This window comes from Rutidosis leptorrhynchoides, chromosome 9 (genome assembly GCF_046630445.1).
Source record: "Rutidosis leptorrhynchoides isolate AG116_Rl617_1_P2 chromosome 9, CSIRO_AGI_Rlap_v1, whole genome shotgun sequence".
Lineage (NCBI taxonomy): Eukaryota > Viridiplantae > Streptophyta > Magnoliopsida > Asterales > Asteraceae > Rutidosis > Rutidosis leptorrhynchoides.
This window is the reverse complement of record NC_092341.1, coordinates 346,766,473-346,788,207: the sequence shown is the minus strand read 5'-3', so window position 1 is coordinate 346,788,207 and position 21,735 is coordinate 346,766,473. Positions and strand designations below refer to the sequence as shown.

The window sequence follows — 21,735 nt, the reverse complement described above, 5'->3', positions numbered from 1 at the left end:
GCGAGTTGTGGGCTTCCGATTTAAAGGGTCCTGGCTACCTACTGCATCTATTGGCTTTTCGAAACGTGGGCAAAATCAGAAAAGTCTATTAATTTGATAACTTATATAATTTTTATATTTATAACTAATAGGATATTCAGTGAATGCACCGAGCAAAACGTTCACCACATTTCATACATTCATCACCTGTAACCCGATCAAGACATCTAGCCAATATTATCGCCGTTGATTTTTCTTTAGAATCATCATCTATTCGAACAAGTACTCCAATTCAAATCTCCGATAATCCATTTTTTGAACCCGACTTCACAATTGAGAACCCGGAGGATATTCAAGGATAATTCCAAGATCCTGAACCACTAATCATTCCTTCTGAACCACAAACCGTTAAATCAGAATCTTCTAATGATTCGTATTCAACAAATTCAATTATGGAAGTAACTGAACCTCTAAGTATGGAAGACCGAATGAGAGCCACACGCACGGGGCAAGGTCACGCTATTTTTAAGCCAGATGTTAATGCGCCAGATTATAAAATCAAAGGACAAATCCTACACATGGTAACTAATCAATGCCAATATAGTGGTACGCCAAAAGAAGATCCAAACGAACATCTTCGAACCTTTAATAGGATTTGTACTCTATTCAAAATCGGAGAAGTTGAGGATGAACAGATCTATCTCATGTTGTTTCCCTGGACTTTAAAGGAAGAAGGCAAAGATTGGTTAGAATCGTTACCTGAAGGGGCGATTGACACATGAGATGTTTTAGTTGAGAAATTTCTTAAAAGATTCTTTCCGGCATCTAAAGCCGTGAGACTTCAAGGAGAAATTGTTACGTTCTCGCAAAAACTAAATGAAACATTATATGAGGCATGGACAAGATTCAAAAAGTTATTGAGAGGATGTCCTCAGCACGGTTTAGACATTTATCAAATAGTACAAATATTCTACCAAGGTGTCAACATTGCTACACGAAAAGACATCGACACAGCAGCTGGTGGTTCCATTATGAAGAAAACCGCAACCGAAGCTCATAAAATCATTGATAACACAGCATCCCAATCGCATGAGTGGCATCAAGAAAAAGATATTTTTCGTTCATCTAAAGTGGCTAGAGCCGATTCTAGCCATGACTTTGATTCCGTTTCCACAAAAATAGATGCTTTCGAGAGACGAATGGAAAAGAAGACTAAAGATATTCACGCAATACGAATCAGTTGTGAACAATGCGGTGGACCACACTTAACGAAAAATTGTCACATTGAACAAACCATGGAACAACGAGAGAATGTTTCCTACATGAACCAAAGTCCGGGAAATAATTATCAAAATAATTATCAACAGCCAAGGCCAAACTTTAATCGAAATCAAAACATTCTTTACAATCCAAATGGACCCAACAACAACTCGTACAACCAACAAGGTCCAAATAACCAACCAATTCAAAACAACACTTTCAATCAACAAAAACCTAGCTTGTATAAACCACCACAACAAACCGAAGAGAAAAAGTCAAATATAGAAGAAATGATGGCAAAGCTAATGGAATCTCAAACACAATTTATTACATCTCAAACCCAAACAAATGAGAGGTTTGATCAGTCATTAAGAGCTCAACAAGCTTCCATTTTGAATCTAGAAAAACACGTAGGTACTCTTACTAGCATGATGAGTGAGAGGGAACAAGGAAAGCTACCGAGTAATACTGAAGTAAATCCTCGGAATGAGAATGTTAATATGGTATCAACGAATTCTGAAAAACCAACATTAGATGATGGGAAGGTTTTAGATGTGAGTAACAATGAAGAAGTTACAACACCACCACCACCACCACTTGATTATGTAAAGCCAGTGGTGGCACCCTACAGACCACCCATCCCGTTTCCAAGAAAAGGAGTTAAGTATGAGCAAGTAATAGGTAATAAAGTTTGTGATACCTCTGGAAAGAAGAAGAAGAATAAGAAAGTACAAGAAACAAAAACCGTAAAAATAAACCCAGTGAAGACAGTTCCACCAAAACCTCCACCTAGGTTGGGTGATCCGGGTGAATTTATTGTTCCTTGTCTACTTAGTGATTGTGTCATGTATGATGCACTAGCAGATTTAGGTGCGAGTATAAGTGTTATGCCTCTTTCATTATATAAGAGATTAGGAGTAGGTAAGTTAAGTCCAACGGAGATGAGTGTTCGACTCTTTGATCAAACCATTAAGCACCCAGTTGGAATTGATGACAACCTACCTGTTCAAGTGGGTAATTTAACCTTTCTAGTCGAATTTATTGTCATTGACATAGAAGAGGACCCAAACATTCATCTAATTTTAGATCGACCATTCTTAGCGTCCACCGAGGCGTTATTTGATGTAAGATAGGGTAGAATGACACTTAGTAATGATGAAAAATCAATCACCTTTGTGAGTCGAAAGGCTAAATCTCCACCAACCAAAACCGTTGAACCAACAAAAACGATTGGTAAGAACCATATTGTTTTACCAACTCCAACGGTAGTGCTTAATAATAATAAAACGCCTAAGTGTGGGGAAGATGAAGTAACACCTAATGATGACCTGATAACAACGAACCCCGTTGTTGATACAAAATTAAATGACCCAGTTATTAACAGTTCAATGAAGAAATTTATTAAACGGATTCGCGATGCTAGAACCAATGGGAACTTTAAGTTATGTAACCGGTTAGTATCCAATCTTTTGCCTAAAGAAAAGGCGAAACTAGTTGAATTTGTGGATGTTACACATGAATCCGACCAATGGCTTAAAGCAAAAGTCACAGATATGCAAGTTGATTATGGTCCAAGAGAAATTGACGATGAAGTTAATCAAAATTTCGACACCACAGCTACCTAAGTGTGGGGAGATTCAAATGTTCTAAAAAGAAAATGCTGTCTAGAGTTAGTTGTTCCATTCTTGTGTAGTTCCGAGAATGGAATCCGATTGGTCTTTTCCACTAGCAGACACTAAAGAACTAGTTTTCTCCCTCATTCTGAATTTTTTTGTTTTGTAGGTTTTGTATGAAATTAATACGCTTTTTAAATTTATGTTTTGTGTGAATTTAAAAACAAAAATTTGCTTTATTTCATTAAGTTAAAAAAAAATGATTTCTAAAATTCGTCGTAAGTTAAAGACTATGTCATGGAACCGAAATTACTTTACCCAAGGACGGGGCGAAAAATTTTGTTATCATTATTTTAATATTATTGATCTAAAGTATGCCAAAAATATTATATGAACGTGGAGTTATTTACCAAACTTCAAAAATATGTATATATATGTTTGTAGTTTATCTTATGTATAACAGGGTAAAACAGCGCACTTTCAAAGACTGACATTAAGTTCAGCAAAAGCTACTAATTTTGACGATAAGACGCAAAACATATGTGAAATTACAACAAAAGGAATGAACGATGAGGCACGCCATCTATCATTCGACGAGCTTAGTAATTATAAACTGGGTATTTTTAATCACTTTTCTACACTAATCACCCTCATGAATTTATAATTTTTACTGATTTCTTGCAAATGAGGGCATTGCAAGATCTTAAGTGTGGGGAAGGGTTATAAATTCTCTCGGGTTTACACTTGGTTTAATTGCCAAATTTTGTAAAATTTTTAAAAAATTTCAAATAAATGAAATCAAAATCATGTTTATACATATTTATGAACGATAAAACTAGGTGTTAATACCGAAATTATTGTTACCTCGGAAAGGACATAAATTGAGAAACACCCTAAAAATCTAGAATTCATTTAAAATGGAATAAAGGAGAATAAAAAGGCAAAGAAAAGAATTAATAAAATCTAAGTGTTGAAAGAATTTACCAAGTTCTTTAAAACACATATCACATATTTGGTACAAGATTATTGCAGGTACTTTTGTTTTGGACGATTTTAATCAGTTTTACCCGATTTCTTATAATATATTTGAAAGAAATGTGCCACTTGATTTAAAAGGAAGTAAAGTCTTCCGGAAAAAGAAATGAAGGAAGTAAAGTCTTCCAAAAAAGACACGCGCTTCTTGATTTAGGTCAGGAAGTTGTCGTCCAGACCAGCTGTAGGTTGACGAAAAATCTAGAAACGTCTTCTCTAAAATCAGCAGGAAATCCACGAACCTCAGCATCAAACAGGGTCGCCATGTGGTCAGTCTTATCCTATCCATGAGAGGATCTGTCTCGTAAAATGGGGAGGGCGCCGTGCAAATTAGCTTGATAAGACTAATGAATCAGACCCCCAGAAAGGATAATCTCCTTAAAAGATTAAAAATCAGTATTTAAGCCTGATATTACTCAATCCTTGAGATTGACCTTAAAGATTGAGAATTACAAACTCATGGAATTCGATGATATCTAAACTCGAGCTTGAACGAGAAAATATTTTGATCAAAATTAAAAATGATTTGTTTTCTAAAAACCTATTTTCAGTGCGTTCATTACCATTGAACGTAAAATCCTGAGAATTCACCTGGAATTCATTAGGTCACCTGAACCAAATCGGGTGTCAACCGTAAGAACGGTGATTGTATAGCATGGTCGAAGACAGGACCTTGTGCCAGACCAAAAAACTATAGGGTGATCTTTGTTATTGCTCCTACAAAGGATAGTAATTGCATCTGACACGTTGTGGACCATGAACATCTGCATGTCATTAGACATTGCCTTAACAGTTGCTTGTTCATCGCTTTCCTTTACAACTGGACGGTATTTTACCGAAAGGTAATATACGGAACAAGTATACTGGACTTGTTGCTTTCCTAATACAAGGTTAGCAAGTGGGTGACACAAAACCGTAAGTTTTAAGCTAAAATTTGAAAATCTGAAATCCACAAAAATATCTTGCAAACACCGGTGAAGGGTTATTCCGAAAAACTTATCTAGGGTAAAAGCTAGAATGAATTTTCAAAATTTCAAATGTTTTCATAAAGATCCAATTTCCTTAAAGGATCTAAATTTTCATAGTCATGTGGGACTGTAAACCACATCGTTACTATCATTGTTTATACCGCCGTATCAAAATCACTAATGTATAAAGTGTGAGAATAAAAAAGTGATTCGAGTGAATTGTGATTTAATTTCAAGTTCTATATTGCTTGAGGACAAGCAACGTTCAAGTGTGGGGATATTTGATAGTGCTCTAAATGAACATATATTTAGGCGCAATATCCTTCCAATATGTAAAGCTTTTAGTTGCAATTGTTCTATTTTTATGTAATATTCGTTTAAATAAATAAGTGCGAAGACAAAAGAAGAAAACGACGATTTGAAGACGCAAATGACCAAAAATCTCAAATGTACAAGTTATAATCCAAATGGTTCCAATTATTGATAAATAACATCTAAAAATGACAAGAGTACAAGCCGCGGAATGCAAAGTACAAGATTTCAAAGCACACAAAAAGACGTTCGAAAATCCGGAACCGAGACATAAACCGGGCGTAAACGAGCGAGACATCGGAGCTAAAATTACAAGTCAACTATGCACAAGAATATAATATAATATACATATAATTATATATATTATATTATATATTAATTTAATCGAGCAGCCCACGTTTTGCAAAAGAAAATATCCTGATCCAGCTGGCCATGCGATCGCATGGCCTGGAAGAGCAAATCCCATGCGATCGCATGGCACCCAGATGCTGGCCAACTCTATAAATTGCAACGAATTTCGACGAGTTTACATACACCATTTTTCATTTCTTTCTTTCATTCTATGTAAACATAATATATATATTTATATTATAATTTTAATTTAAGTTAATTTTAATAATAAAGTTATGGTTTAGTTGGGTTATTGAAAGAAATGTTTTACGGGTTTTAAAGTCGGAACTCTGTCCGTGTAACGCTACGCGATAAATAATCACTGTAAGCTATGTTCTTCCTTTTTAAATTAATGTCTCGTAACTAAGTTATTATTAGGCTTATTTGAGCCGAAGTAATTGTGATGTTGGGCTAAATATTAAGATGGGGTTATTGAATTTTGTACCATAATTCGGGTTTGGACAAAAGACCGACGCTTGTGAACATTGGACTATTGACTATTAATAGATAGGGGGTATTGTCTAATTGAATGACAACTCATTGGAACCTGTCGAACCTATCTTCAAATTAGTTAATCTAATAATTATTAAATTGATTACGAATGTCCTATTTAGTGACGTTTATACGACATCATTTACAATCATTTAATTAATCAATTGATTGGGTAATTGATTATTCATTTTGGCCAAGTGGATAAATTAATATATCATGGACTAATTAAAACAGGGGTGGATTACATACAAGGATAATTTTTGTAATTGTTAACAAAGTTTTAAAACCTTGTTACAGTTCGAATCCCTAATTAGTTGGAATATTTGACTTAGGGAATAAGGTTAATTTGACGAGCATTTTATAATTATGACTGATGGACTATTATGGACAAAAACCAGATAGGTATCAAATAAACTAGGACAAAGGACAATTAACCTGGGTAACAATTAATTAAAATCAAAACGTCAAACATCATGATTACGGAAGTTTAAATAAGCATAATACTTTTATTTCATATTTCATCGTACCTTTATTTACTGTCATTTTAATTACTGCAATTTACTTTATCGCAATTTAAATTCTGTCATTTATATTATCGTCATTTATCTTTACGCTTAAAATATAAAATCGACAAACCGGTCACTAAACGGTAAAATCCCCCTTTTATAATAATATTACTATACATAATTATATATATTTTATATAAAAATAGTTGTTAAAAATATAGCGTTAAACTCAGCTAGCTCCCTGTGGAACGAACCGGACTTACTAAAAACTATACTACTCTACAATTAGGTACACTGCCTATAAGTGTTGTAGCAAGGTTTAAGTATATCCCATCTATATAAATAAATAAAACTTGTGTAAATTGTATCGTATTTCGTAATAAAATATAATCTATTTCGTACTACACCTCGCACACATCAGCTATAGTTTGTAATCAGTAAAGTAATGTAGACCACGAGTTATCGTATTCAAAACAGTATGAAAAGTATATGCTTATCCGTGGGCACCCGGTAACTAACTTAACGTAATAGTAATACCCCCTAAAAGTACACTTGGCGAGTGCGTATGTCCTCGAAGTATCAAACACCCGTTAAATGCTAGCGCGACTAGCCCGAGTGGGGATGTCAAACCCTATGGATCCATATCTAATATTCGCGTTCCCCGGTTCAAAACCAATGATTAAACGTTACCGTGCTAAGGGGAATGTTTATGCCGTTATATAACCCACACATATGTAAAGTTTAAGTACTCGTGTCAAGTAAGTAAAACATAAAAAGCGCATGTATTCTCAGTCCCAAAAATAGTATAAGTAAAAAGGGAAGCTATAACTCACAGTGAATAAGCAGTAAAAGTCGATATGAAACGTATGCAGGTAGTAAGTCGGTCCGAAAGGTCGTCAACCTAAGTCAAAGGTCACTAGGTCAGTATGTTGTCCCAATAAGTTTAAAAATGAATAAATTAAGTTTAAGTGTCATCATCAACATCATCATTATCATCATCATTCATCAATACTAAGGTAAGTTTAACAAGAATAGAGATCGAAACAAAAGGATGAGTTCGGACAGCTGTTACGACCTCTATACAAATCGAAAAGATGCGTAGTTAGTGGCTATGGCTCCGTATGTGAGTCCTCTAACTGCTGACCAATTTTTAGAACCTAACTCGTCTTCGTTTGACCGTGGCGACGATTTAAGTGCGAGTAGGTCAGAAATTTCAGCACAACGTTACAAAGAAGTAGTGACTTTCGGAAGACCATAAATCCTAAACCGTATATCGGATTAAGACGAGGCCTAAACGAAAAGTCGTCTACTCGAAACGAACTAACTGAAAATAAATTTTCCAGAAGTCTAGAAATCTGATCAGATACCGAAAAATAGTAAACAAGTGCTCCGGTGGGGTTCTTGGTGCTTGATGCTCATCACGGTTCTCATCCTTGATGCTTGTAGCTTCAAGTGTACAACTCATTGATGGGTTAGCACCACCTTGAACAAGATTCAACCATCAACATACAATATGTTAAGACCAAGTAAGAACACAACTCATTTAAGAGTCTTAGATGGATGATGAACCAAGGTTACATCATATCCTTAGTCTTAACACAAATACAAGTTCTATTTACAACTAAAGCTACAAACTTTACTTCAATCAAACAAATATGAGCATAATCTAAATCAAATAAAGTGATGGAACCCTAAGCTAGAGAGCTTGGATCCTTTTCACACAAGTTATAAGATTACAAAACTAGAAAGCTTGAATCTTTACAAGATTAATGAGACCATAAGCTATAAAGCTAAGATCTTTAACAAAATAATGAAAGTAATGAGACTATAAGCTAAAAAGCTAAGATATTTAACATAATAATGAGACCCTAAGCTAAAAAGCTTGGATCTTTAGTGTTCTTGAAGATCTTGAAGCATAAAGCTTGGATCTTTAAGATACATGAAGATTACAAACACAAGTTTGAATCTTTATAACAAAATAACAAGATTAAAGCTAAAAGATTTAGATCTACAAAGTAGGTGAAGATTCAAAGCTAGAAAGCTTGAATCTTCCATGTTTTTGAAGGATTCAAATCTATTTTTGAATCTACAAGATGTAATCAAGATCAAAAGCTAAAAAGCTAGACCCATGATGATGATGATGATGATTTCGTAAGTGTGAGAGGAAGAACAAGAAGAAAAATCAAATACTTACACTTTTTAGAGAGAGAAAGAAGTAGAGAAAGAATTAGAGAGTAAGTGTGTGTAAATTACAAATGAAAGCAAGTGTAAAATGGATGGAATAAGGCTGGTATTTATAGGTGGTGAGGGTGGGTGGTGGTGGCCGTGGGTTGTATGGGGGGACAAGGGGGACACCTTTTTACTTTTTGGTTAATGGTTGTCTAAAGTTGGTGCTTATGTTTGGATCCCATGCAACATTAAGGATAATACTTGACAAAAATGCTAGCATGTTCCCTCTAGTAAATGGGCATTTGTCTTACTTATTAATGGGTCACTCGTTACTTATAATTGGACTAATTAAATAGACCACTAACTTGTGTAGGGTGGGCTAAGGTCCAACAAGGTAGAAAGTCCAACAAGACTAACTAGTGTGCTCTAGTAAATTACTAAGCGTAATTAAGCATCCAAAAACCCAAGTAATTGTTATTATAAAATAACAATTAGTATTTCGTAGTCATAATATTCCGATTACGACAAAAGTTAAACGTGTACGCAGTACGCAGTTCGTTAAAAACTTCAAGTGACACTAACGGTCATAAAGGCTTCCGAGGGTTAAGTTAAGTATCCTACGTACTTAATGATACGTTTTAATATATAAATGAAAGTAATCAACATGTAGAGAGTCCCCAGAGTATAATATAGCTCAGTACGCACAAATACACAGTTTCGTGAAAACACAAAGCACAAAAACAAGTCGAAAAAGTCGGGTCGTTACATTACCCACCTGTTAATGAAAATTTCATCCCGAAATTTTAGGCTGAGGTAGACGGTAGAGTCGGGAAGATGTGATGACCCGGAAATTTCTGATCAAATTTAAACTTAATCTTTGTATGATTAACATTTCTGACGCGATAAGCAAAGTCTGTAAAACTGAATCTAAAAATTTTTGAACTACTTTCATATATTCAAATACCTTTCGGTTGTTTTCGACGATTCACGAACAATTATATGTAAATAGATACATATATACTATAACTTGAAAAGGTAACAGTGTATTAATTGTTTGATACCGTACATTAAACTTATTGGTTTAAATATCTATTTGAATATATATGATAAGTTGAAATATTTATTATTAAAATTTATTTATAAATAACTTCCAATGTGTATTTAAAAACTGATTTATGTATATTAAAAAGATATATACATATATATAATTTCAAGTTATTTAGTAAACGATAGTAACATTCGTTTATTGATTCGATTGATATTTAGATAAGTTAACTAAAGCATTTAAGATGAACCAGTAAAACACTAATTTGCTACAGTATTTTCAAATTGCTACAGTACCCAAAATGCTACAGTGTTTTCGAAAATCACTATTTGCTACAGTGAATTGCGAGACGATGATTTATAGATGTAAATGACCAAAACACTCAAATGTATAAGTTATATTTTGAGTGATATAATTTAGGGATAATTTAAGGCTATATTTTGACTAAGGTACGTGTCCCAAAATGTAATGTACAAGTTTTCTCAGCGTACGAAGGGACATTCAAAAAACCGGAACCGGGACATAAGTCGAGTGACGACGTACGACTTATCGAAACAAAAATTACAAATCAACTATGCACGAGAATAAAATATAATATATAATTAATTAATTTAAATTATATATTATATATATTATAAAAATATGTCGACGAGCTAGTTGCCAAAACATTGTGAGCTGGAAAATTTTCCCATGCGATCGCATGGGAATTACACTGCCCAGCCATGCGATCGCATGGCAGTGGAAATCAGGCCAGGTCTATAAAGCTCGCAAGTTTTGTTCGAATATATATATATTTTTTTTTTTCAAAATCTCTCTGTCTCTCAAATATATATTATTATTATTAAGATTAATATTATTATTATTAATCTTATTATTTTTATTAGTAATATTATTAGTATTATACATAAAATACTACGACGAGGTTATGTCCAAACGATTTCAAAACAAGTTTACGAGCAAGCTAGAGTTAAGGAAATTATGGGTTAATGCCAAGGAGGTTATGGGTAATGTTCGGGGGTATATTTGTGAATCAAACCTAGTGTTTATCATCTCTGTTACGTCTACGTACTTTTCTACAATATTAAATCTCAATATTGATACGTTGAGATCTATGGTTATTCGATACTCTGAGTTTCGATCACATTACGATGAATGACTTTATATGCTGATAAAGTGAGTTTCATATGATCCCTTTTACTCAATATATTTTTGGGCTGAGAATACATGCGACTGTTTTTAAATACTGAAAATACTATATTTATATGCGTGAGTTTCATTTGCTCCCTTTTTAATTGCTTTTGCAATCTATATTTTTGGGCTGAGAATACATGCACTTTACTTTAAACGCAATGGATACAAGTACATACTTAATTCTACAATGAGTTTGAACCGAAAATCCCTTAGCTTTGGTAACTAGTAACTGCCAGTTATAAGAACTGGTGGGCGCGAGTAGTTGTATATGGATCCATAGGGCTTGACATCCCCGTCTGTTTCAGGTATAGAAACCCTAGCCTGAACTATAAAACAGACGTATGCTATTTGAGTTTGGTACACGTTGGTTTGCGTGTATTGTACATGTTGGTTGCATGTATGTTAAAACAGGGGTACTTATTATAACGTTAAAGTTTAGTTACCAGGGTGCTCAATCTTGTAGAATATTTTGATAAACGTTTCTGGATGAAACAACTGAAATCTTGTGATCCACCTTTATATACAGATTATACGAAACATTAAAACTATGAACTCACCAACCTTTGTGTTAACACTTGTTAGCATGTTTATTCTCAGGTTTCCTAGAAGTCTTTCGCTGTTTGCTTATATGTTAGACAAGCTATTTGCATGGAGTCTTACATGGCATATTTATCAAGGAAACGTTGCATTCACCAAATCATCACCATGTATCTCATTTTGACTGCATTGTCAATGGAAGTACTATTGTAAACTTATTTACGGTGATTGTCTATATGTAAAAATCATTAGATGTCGAAAACCTTTGATTTAAATATTCATTTATGGTGTGCCTTTTCAAAAGAATGCAATGTTTACAAAACGTATCATATAGAGGTCAAATACCTCGCAATGAAATCGATGAATGACGTGTTCGTCCATATGGATTTGGAGCGATCGTCACAGAAGAGGTGAGGATACTTCTGCATCATTTGATCCTCTCGTTCCCAAGTAAACTCTGGTCCTCATTTTGCATTCCATCGTACTCGGACGATCGGAATCTTGTTGCGTTTCAAGGTCTTGACCTCACGGTCCATAATTTCGACAGGTTCTTCCACGAAATGGAGTTTGTCGTCATCCTCGATAGGTATGACGAGTTCTGGTTCAGCAAGACACTTCTTCAGATTCGACACGTGGAAAGTGGGATGAACTGTGCTCAATTGAGTCGGAAGATCCAAACGGTAAGCAACAGGTCCAACACGCTCCAAAACTTCAAAAGGACCAATGTATCGCAGGTTCAAATTTCCACGTTTCCCGAACAGGATTACACCTTTCCAAGGTGCGACTTTCAACATAAAGCGGTCGTCGATTTGAAATTCGCGATCTCCACGTTTAAGGTCGGCATAGCTCTTTGACGATCACGGGCCATCTTGAGCCTCGCTTGAATTTGAACAATCTTCTCCGTTGTCTCATGGACTAACTCGGGTCCGGTGATTTGCTTCTCACATACTTTGGCCCAACAAATAGGAGAACGACACTTGCGACCATACAATGCTTCGAAAGGTGCGGCATTAATACTCGAATGATAGCTGTTGTTGTAAGAAAATTCGGCTAGTGGTAAATGCTTCTCCCAAGTTTTTTCGAAATCTATAACACAAGCACACAACATGTCCTCCAAAGTCTGAATCATTCGTTCACTTTGTCTGTCAGTTTGCGGGTGATATGCGGTACTCATGTCGAGAAGTGTTCCCAAGGCTTCTTGCAAAGAACGCCAAAATCTAGAAGCAAAACGGGTATCGCGATCTGAGATGATCGATAAGGGTACACCGTGGCGAGATACAACTTCCTTTATGTATAGCTGCGACAGTTTTTCCATCGTATCGGTTTCCTTCATGGCTAGGAAGTGAGCAGATTTGGTAAGACGATCAACGATAAATCAGATGGTATCATAACCTCCTACCGTCTTCGGTAGCTTCGTGATGAAATCCATTGTTATTCCTTCCCACTTCCATTGCGGGATTTCGGGTTGTTGAAGTAATCCAGACGGCTTCTGATGTTCGGCTTTGATATTAGAACAAGTCAAACACTTTCCAACATAAGCTGCAACATCCCTTTTGAGGTTCTGTGATGGCCCCGTCAAACACTTAACGGCTCCGTCACTTGGTCCCACAGCTTGATCGGACTTAAATGAATTAAATAAACGACATTGCATTCTTTTATTTCTAAAGTTTCCCAAAAAGGAAATATACCAAAAATATGTAGTTTAAACAACCCAACATATTAAATAACCAAAGTTGACATAAAACATTGTCAACAAACCCACAAGTTTAAATTATTCAAAAAGAGAATGCAAGTTCAAAGTTTCATAAGTGTTTAATAAAATCTGCCCAAATGCATGCAGACTCTTCTAACACAGCGGAAACATCAAATAAACTCAAGTACCTGTGAAAACATGTGAGTAAACTGTCAACAAAAATATTGAGTGAATTATAGGTTAAATAATTGAATAAACTTTAGACCACAAGATTTAAAATGTTAGAAAACATTAAACATTATTCCATTATCAATGAGCCACCTGGTAACCACTTAACCCTTTATTTACTCTTGCCAAACATAATAAATATTATACATCGAACAGTGTATTTACAACAAAATACGAAGTACCAAACATTCAGATTATAAATTGCTAGCGCGACTAACTCGAAATGGGGTTGTCAAACCTGATAGATCTATCCGTAGGATTCGCGTTCACCAGTAGAAACCAGTGATTACAGTTACCAGACTAGGGAATATTTTTGTTCAACTCATAATGAATAATTTAAATTTAATTGTCACTTGTGTCTAAACGTAAAATAAATTGCATGTAATCACATCTCAAAAATATACTTTGAAAAGTATGTAAAAAGGGGACTATAACTCACCTTAATAGCAAATGAAGAAACCACACAAATAAGCGAACAACAAATAAAGTAAAGTGATCAGGAATGACCACAACGCCGACCTATAAATAAAGCAGGTCGATATAAATAACTAACTTAGGTCAAGTCTTAGTATGATAGCTATTGTACATGTTGCAAGTAGACATAGAACAATACTCAACATGCATAAAAGTATCTCATAATATAAGTTTAATACTTATCATAAGTATTTTTCATTAATAATAAAAGTATTATTAATCATAAGTTTAATTAAATGTTAATTAAATTATATGTAATTAAATAATGATATAATAAATATATATCATAAGTCTTAAATTATAATAATTACTTTTTATATCATAAGTAATTTAATAATAATGAAAATCAATATTTATCTCATAAGTTTTAATAATTAACCATAAGTTTTAATTAAAAGTTCATCGGGTCATATCTTGAGCCCCGGATGTCGGTTTTCGGCGAGCCTTATATATATCTCCGCCTAATCAAACCACCAGATACTTTAGTGCACTCAAGAACACTCCAAGAACAGTAACCAAGTCATGATGATCAACCATTACACCACTTGGAACTTTAATCCGTTCAAAAACACGTTTTAGCCATAACGGGTGATCCGTGGCTCGGATTTAGATGACCTGAACATGAAAGTTCATCCCATCATCAACCCTAACATACTAGTACACCCTAAAGATTTTAAAAGTGGTCACAAAGTTGGACCAAACCTGGTTCAATTCGTTTTCACAATTTAATTCCAACAAAATACCATTTTAATCATATCTAGAGCTCCGGGAATCGAAATGACATGAATCCGGAGTCTAAAATTAATGTCTTGATGAGAGGAACTCATCTAAACACTTTAATTTCACTTTTATATCAGTTACATAACCAGAAATGAACAAAAATGCTGCTGTCCCAAATTAATCAAACCGAAAACATGTATAACCGAGCATTTCTACGCATACAATCATCAATAAAATAACATGTAAGTATCATACTATCATAATAACATCAAAATACAGAAAAATAAAGAAAAATTGAAAATCTAGGGTTAGGGTTTATACCCTAATCAAGAATCAAATGGTATAGATGTGTAGAGGAGATCGCGTAGAATCCGATTGTGTATATGAATTGATGATCCAAGCAAGATTTTTAATTGATGATGATGATGTTGTGGTGTGGTGTAGGTGACAGCCAAAAGTGGAGCAAGAGGGAGAAGAGAGAAAATATTTGGAGTTAGGTTTGTGATGAAATGAATTGAAATGCCAAAAATGAAAAACAAAAGGGGTTTCCCCCTCCCCTTCTTGGTTCGGCCGAACCCATGGAATGGGGGTGGGCCCCACTAGTCCAAATTTCTAAATGTTAAATAACTTGTGGCCCAAACGCCCGATCGAAACCCGAAACGCGAAAACACGACTACGCGATTGAAAATTCGGAGAGATAACAAATACGCGACGAAAAATATATATAAATACTATATATAATCATATGACATTAAAATATCATATTTAAAATAATTAGGACTTAAAAATCCCAAAAGCTCGACCGTTGGTTTGAAAACCAAAAAGATCCGCCGGATAGAAATCCGCGACACGTAGAAACGTATAACTTAAAATATGAATACAAATATTCACATAGCACATAATAATTAATATATATTATTACAAAAATAATAATATAGGTCATAGAAATGACGTGGCACGAACAATAGTTAACAGTCGTTAAATAATTAACGGTAAAAGATAACGGAAAAAGTAGGGTCGCTACAGGTTCGGCCACCAATATTGAACCTTGAGGTCGTGGTACATCTTACCAGCTCCTAGATGAATCGAATACCTTCACTTATGAGCTTCATCTAGAATAAGGCTTCGTAAATCTCCATATTTAGGCACCCAAATTCTTCCGGCAAAGTATCGAAGTCCAGTCTCCTTGACCTCAAATCGAGAAAAGAGAATGTTCAAGTGCTCTTGAGAAATATTCTCCTCCTTGAGAGCCTCTTCTTGAGCTACTCGGATCTGGCTGTTGAGATTCGTCTGAATGGTGATGTTCAAGGCACGGACACGAAGTGGTACCGTTCTCTCCTTTCGGCTCAACGCATCAGCTACAACATTTGCCTTTCCGAGATGATAACGTAGTTCACAATCATAGTCGGATCCACTGTCGTTGTCTCATATTCAGTTGTTTCTGATCGAAAATGTGTTGGAGGCTTTTGTGATCGGTGAAGATAGTACTCTTGGTTCCATAAAGATAGTGTCTCCACAGTTTTAGTGCCAAGACAACGGATCCAAGCTTAAGATCATGCGTTGTGTAATTTCGCTCGTGAATCTTCAGTTGTCGAGAGGCGTAAGCAATAACCTTCATTCTTTGCATCAATACACAACCAAAACCATTTTTCGAGGCATCACAGTACACAACAAAATCATCACTGCCTTCAGGAAGAGATAGGATAGGTGCGGTGGTTAACTTCTGCTTCAAGGTTTGAAATGCCGACTCTTGCTCGGCTTCCCAAACGAACTTCTTCCCCTTATGAGTTAATGCAGTCAAAGGACGTGCAATCAAAGTGAAACCTTCGATGAATCTTCGGTAATAACCGGCGAGGCCTAAAAATTGGCGGATATGAGTCAGAGTAGTGGGAGTTTCCCACTTACTGATAGCTTCGATCTTTGCGGGATCAACTTTGATACCCTGGTAGCTCACAATATAACCCAGAAATTGGACTTCCTTCAACCAAAACTCACACTTGGAGAATTTGGCATAAAGCTGCTCTTGTCTCAAAAGTTCCAATACTAGTCGAAGATGTTGTTCATGTTCTTCTTCACTTCTGGAATAGATGAGGATATCATCTATGAAGACGATAACGAACTTGTCCAGGTATGGTTTGCATACACGATTCATGAGATCCATGAATACAGCAGGTGCGTTGGTTAAACCGAATGGCATCACAAGAAACTCATAATGACCATAACGGGTTCTGAACGCAGTCTTCATCACATCGCTCTCCTTCACCCTCAACTGGTGATATCCTGATCGTAAATCAATCTTAGAGTAAATGCTGGATCCTTGCAGCTGATGGAAAAGATCGTCAATCCTGGGAAAGGGATATCGATTCTTGATCATCAACTTGTTCAGTTCACGATAATTGATACACATGCAGAAAGATCCATCCTTCTTCTTCACAAATAAAACAGGTGCGCCCCAAGGCGATGAACTAGGTTGGATAAATCCACGGTCTAGCAATTCCTGCAGTTGACTCTGCAACTCTTGTAGTTCGAAAGGTGCTAGTCGATAAGGTGCGCGGGCTACATGTGCAGCTCCTGGCACTAGATCAATCTGGAATTCCACTGATCACGGTGGCGGTAATCCAGGAAACTCTTCCAGAAAGACGTCGGGAAATTCGTTCACAATCCGCACATCATCAACACTCTTCTCCTCGGTTTCTAACTTCTTCACATGTGCCAGAATAGCAAAACGCCCTTTCCTCATGACCTTCTGTGCCTTCATGCAACTAATAAGGTTCAACTTTGGGCTACCTTTCTCTCCGGGTATGATCAGTGGCACACCGTCTTCGTGAGGTATACGGATAATCTTCTCCCCACAAACAACTTCTGCTCTTACTTTGGACAACCAGTCCATACCAACTATCACATCAAAACTTCCCAACTTAATGGGTATCAAATCAATCTCAAAGTCCACACCGGCTAGGTTTATTATGCCTCCTCGGCCAATTTGGTCTGCCTTCTCAAACTTCCCATTGGCTACTTCAACCAACATACTCTCCTCCAAAGGCACTAACGACCAATCTATCTTAGAGCAAAAGTGTATACATACATAAATCCTATCGGTACCAGTATTAAATAAGATAGAAGCAAGTAGATTATTGACAGTGAATCTACCTGTGACCAAATCAGGATCCTCACGGGCATCCCTAGCGTTCATGTTGAAAACTCTCCTACGTGCTGGTCCGTCATCCTTCTTCTTGTTCGGGCACTTATTCATGAAGTGGGCCTGTTGACCGCACTCAAAACACTTTCTTGGTCCAGTAGGGTTTGTCTTCACAGCTGGGGTGGTGATCTTGCAGTCCCTACCAATGTGCCCAGTCCTCTTGCACTTTTCACAGACTACGTTGCAGTACCCTGTATGATGCTTGTAGCATCTCTTGCACTGCAGAAGACTACCCTTGTAGTTAGGGTTCGAACTAGGGTTCGGGTTGGGGTTCCTCCAGTCGTTGTTTCCCTTGAAACCCTCATGCCTCTTTGTCGGGTTCTGATCAAAGACCTTCCCTTTGTTGCTTTCCCACTTACGCTTCTCATAACTAGCTCCTGATTCTGATTTTGCTTTCTTTGGTTCCTTGCGGATGATCTGGTTCATCAGGGTGTGCGCCATGTGTAACGACCCGGAAATTTTCGACCAAATTTAAACTTTAATCTTTATATTATTCCGACACGATAAGCAAAGTTTTTTAAGTTAAATCTCAAGAATTTTAAACTGTGTTCATACATTCATTATAACATCGACCAAATTCTGACGATTCACGAACCGTTATATATAAATAGATATGTATATGTATATATATATATTATAACTTGAGAATATTAATAAAGTATTAAACGTAAAATACTTTACACGAACGTATTTGTTTCAATATGATTTTCGACGAAATTAAAAAAATATATATTAAATGATTGAATTATCAGAAACATTGAATTATGATTACAAGTCTTTGTTGAGAGGTCCACTATGATTTGAGAAAATCTATTCCTCTTAACGATATTCAGAATAATTTGTAAAGCTATTTATAAATAAAAACAAAAAGTATCATTTACGAAAGTTAGACAAAAGTTAGTGGAGAATTGGTTTCCATAATATTCTATTAATCTATTTTCAAACGTACAAAGACGTTTTCAGTTTAAAAAGAACTTTATTATTAAAACGTATATAACTTTTATAAATATCTAGAATCACTTTTGACAACTCATTACTTAACCAGTATAATAAATATAACGATATTTATATTTTATTTCATTAAATATATATAACAATTTAAATTAATATTATATATATTTATACGCGTATTATACATACATAGTTTTTATACTTTTACTATACTTTAACTTTACCTTTACTTTACTTTTACTTTACTTTAACTTTAACAATTCACTTTAATAATTCATACTTTAATAATTCACTTTAATAATTCATACTTTAATAATTCATACTTTAATAATTCATACTTTAATAATTCATACTTTAATAATTCACTTTAATAATTCAATTTAATAATTCATACTTTAATAATTCACTTTAATAATTATACTTTAATAATTCACTTTAATAATTCATACTTTAATAATTCACTTTAATAATTCATACTTTAATAATTCACTTTAATAATCCAAAAATCTATTATAAATAGAATTCAATAGGTTTCATTATTTCATAGAAACTTGAAAATATATTTCTCTAAACTCTCTCAATCGATATATATATATATATATATATATATATACATATATATATATATATATATATACATATATATATATATATATATATATATATATATATATATATATATATATATATATATATATATATTTGCTCTGTATTATTTCAAGATATTGTTAGTATACATAAAATATTACGACGGAGTACTGTCCGAGTGCTTTCAAAATAGTTTTTTTTGAATGAGTCGAAGCTAAGGAAATTATGGGTTATAGCTATGGAGGTGATGGGTATGGTTCATGGGTATGCTCGTGAGGTCAATCTAGTGTTTATCATCTCCGTTGCGTCTACGTACTTTCCTGCAATATTGAATCTCAATATTGATACGTTCGTGAATCCGAGGCCAACCTTGCACTTATTAAATGACGTTATACGTATTTTTAGTACGAAATACAGTATTGTGAGTTTCATTTGCTCCCTTTTTAATTGCTTTTGCAATATATATTTTTGGGCTGAGAATACATGCGCTATTTTATAAATGTTTTACGAAATAGGCACAAGTACTAAAACTAATTCTATGTGGGTTTAAACCAGAAATATACCCTTAGCTTGGTAACATTAAACTACTTGTCTATGTACGGTAGGCGCGAATTCTAAAGATAGATCTATTGGGCCTGACAAACCCCATCCTGACTATGGGATGCTTTAGTACTTCGAGGTTATTTTAAACACACCTGATCTGGTGTACTTCAGAGGGTAAAACATGAACGTTAAGGCTTGTTACCAGGTACCTACAACTTATAGGATACTTTTATACACTTGCGAGTGTACATATATTTATAAACGGAAATCTTGTGGTCTATTAATATATTGAAATGATTGTTATGATAAACCTATGAACTCACCAACCTTTTGGTTGACACTTTAAAGCATGTTTATTCTCAGGTATTAAAGAAATCTTCCGCTGTGCATTAGCTCATTTTAAGGATATTACTTGGAGTCATTCATGGCATATTTTGAAAGACGTTGCATTCGAGTCATTAAGTTCATCAAGATTATTATTAAGCCAATTATAGTTGGATGTATTATGAAATGGTGTGCATGCCGTCAACTTTCGTTGTAAAGAAAGTTTGTCTTTTAAAAACGAATGCAATGTTTGTAAAATGTATCATATAGAGGTCAAATACCTCGCGATGTAATCAACTATTGTGAATCGTTTATAATGTATATGAACGGGTCCTTTCAGTTGGTATCAGAGCGGTGGTCTTAGTGAACCAGGTCTGCATTAGTGTGTCTAACTGATAGTAGTTAGGATGCATTAGTGAGTCTGGACTTCGACCGTGTCTGCATGTTAAAAGTTTTGCTCATCATTTTTGTCGGAAATTACCTGCTTATCATTCTTAGTCTAGACACATCTTATTGCATTGATTGCATGAATAGTGTATAGACAAAATTCATATCTTAGCGTATCTGCTAATTCATATCTTCGCGTATCTGTTACTGTAAACTTTGCCTGACATATTCAGTAAATTCCTCCGTAATCTACGAAACCTTTTGCTCTATATAATTAGAATACCACCCGATAGCCGGAAAATCATTTCATATCGAAAAATTCTTTATTCAATCGTACGAAATGAAATTCTTCATTAGTTCAAGTCCCTCGGATTCCGAAATGGAATCCCACTCAAGTTCCGAAAGCAGTGTGACCGGAATGGATCAACCAATTAGTCATCATCTATTCTGGATGAATTGGGGATGGGTTCCTAGCCTCCTTAATCATTGGAGACAAGAAGAAGGTGATCCCTTCCATCCTCCACATTGCCCTCTTGGCGAAGAACCTGAATCACTTACCGACGGACCTATCCGAAACACCATTTTCTCTCTTATTTCTAGAGTATCTCGTCACGATTACATACTACACCAAATTCTAGATTTTATTTATCCGCTCGTCCGAACCGACAATCACCCTGGTGTAAAAGAAGAAGTCAACGAGCTTCGCGCTCGGGTAGTGGCTTTGGAGAATATGGTGCAAAGGTTACAAACACCAGCAGCACCAACAGCAGCATAAACAGTACCACCATTAGCAACACCAACAGTACCATCACCACCACCAACAACAACATCCACATCCCACACCGCAACATCACAATCTGTATCTCAAACATCAACGTCATACGCCCTGTAAATATCCAGGAATATCAACAACAACAAACGATGAAGTATTAATTCATAAACTTCATTGAAGAGATATCTCTGCGGCAGTTATGTAATCTCCAAAATCTTAGAGATTATTTAATTCTGACCGTAAATCGGATGAGTGAACGGAGATGGTAGAGTAGAAACTTTGATCGAAAATGGTGTACGATTTACAAGCTAGATTTGTTTTACCAACAGCATCAACAGGACCGTAGCATCATCAACACAGTC

General features: G+C 35.2%; 1 non-coding gene across 1 annotated transcript; it reads right to left on the bottom strand.

Annotated features, from left to right (window-relative positions):
- Positions 1–815: 815 nt before the first annotated feature.
- LOC139869691 (small nucleolar RNA R71) lies at positions 816–922 on the bottom strand. The gene has a single exon (XR_011766274.1). It is a non-coding gene; the product is annotated as a small nucleolar RNA R71 (small nucleolar RNA).
- Positions 923–21,735: the final 20,813 nt, after the last annotated feature.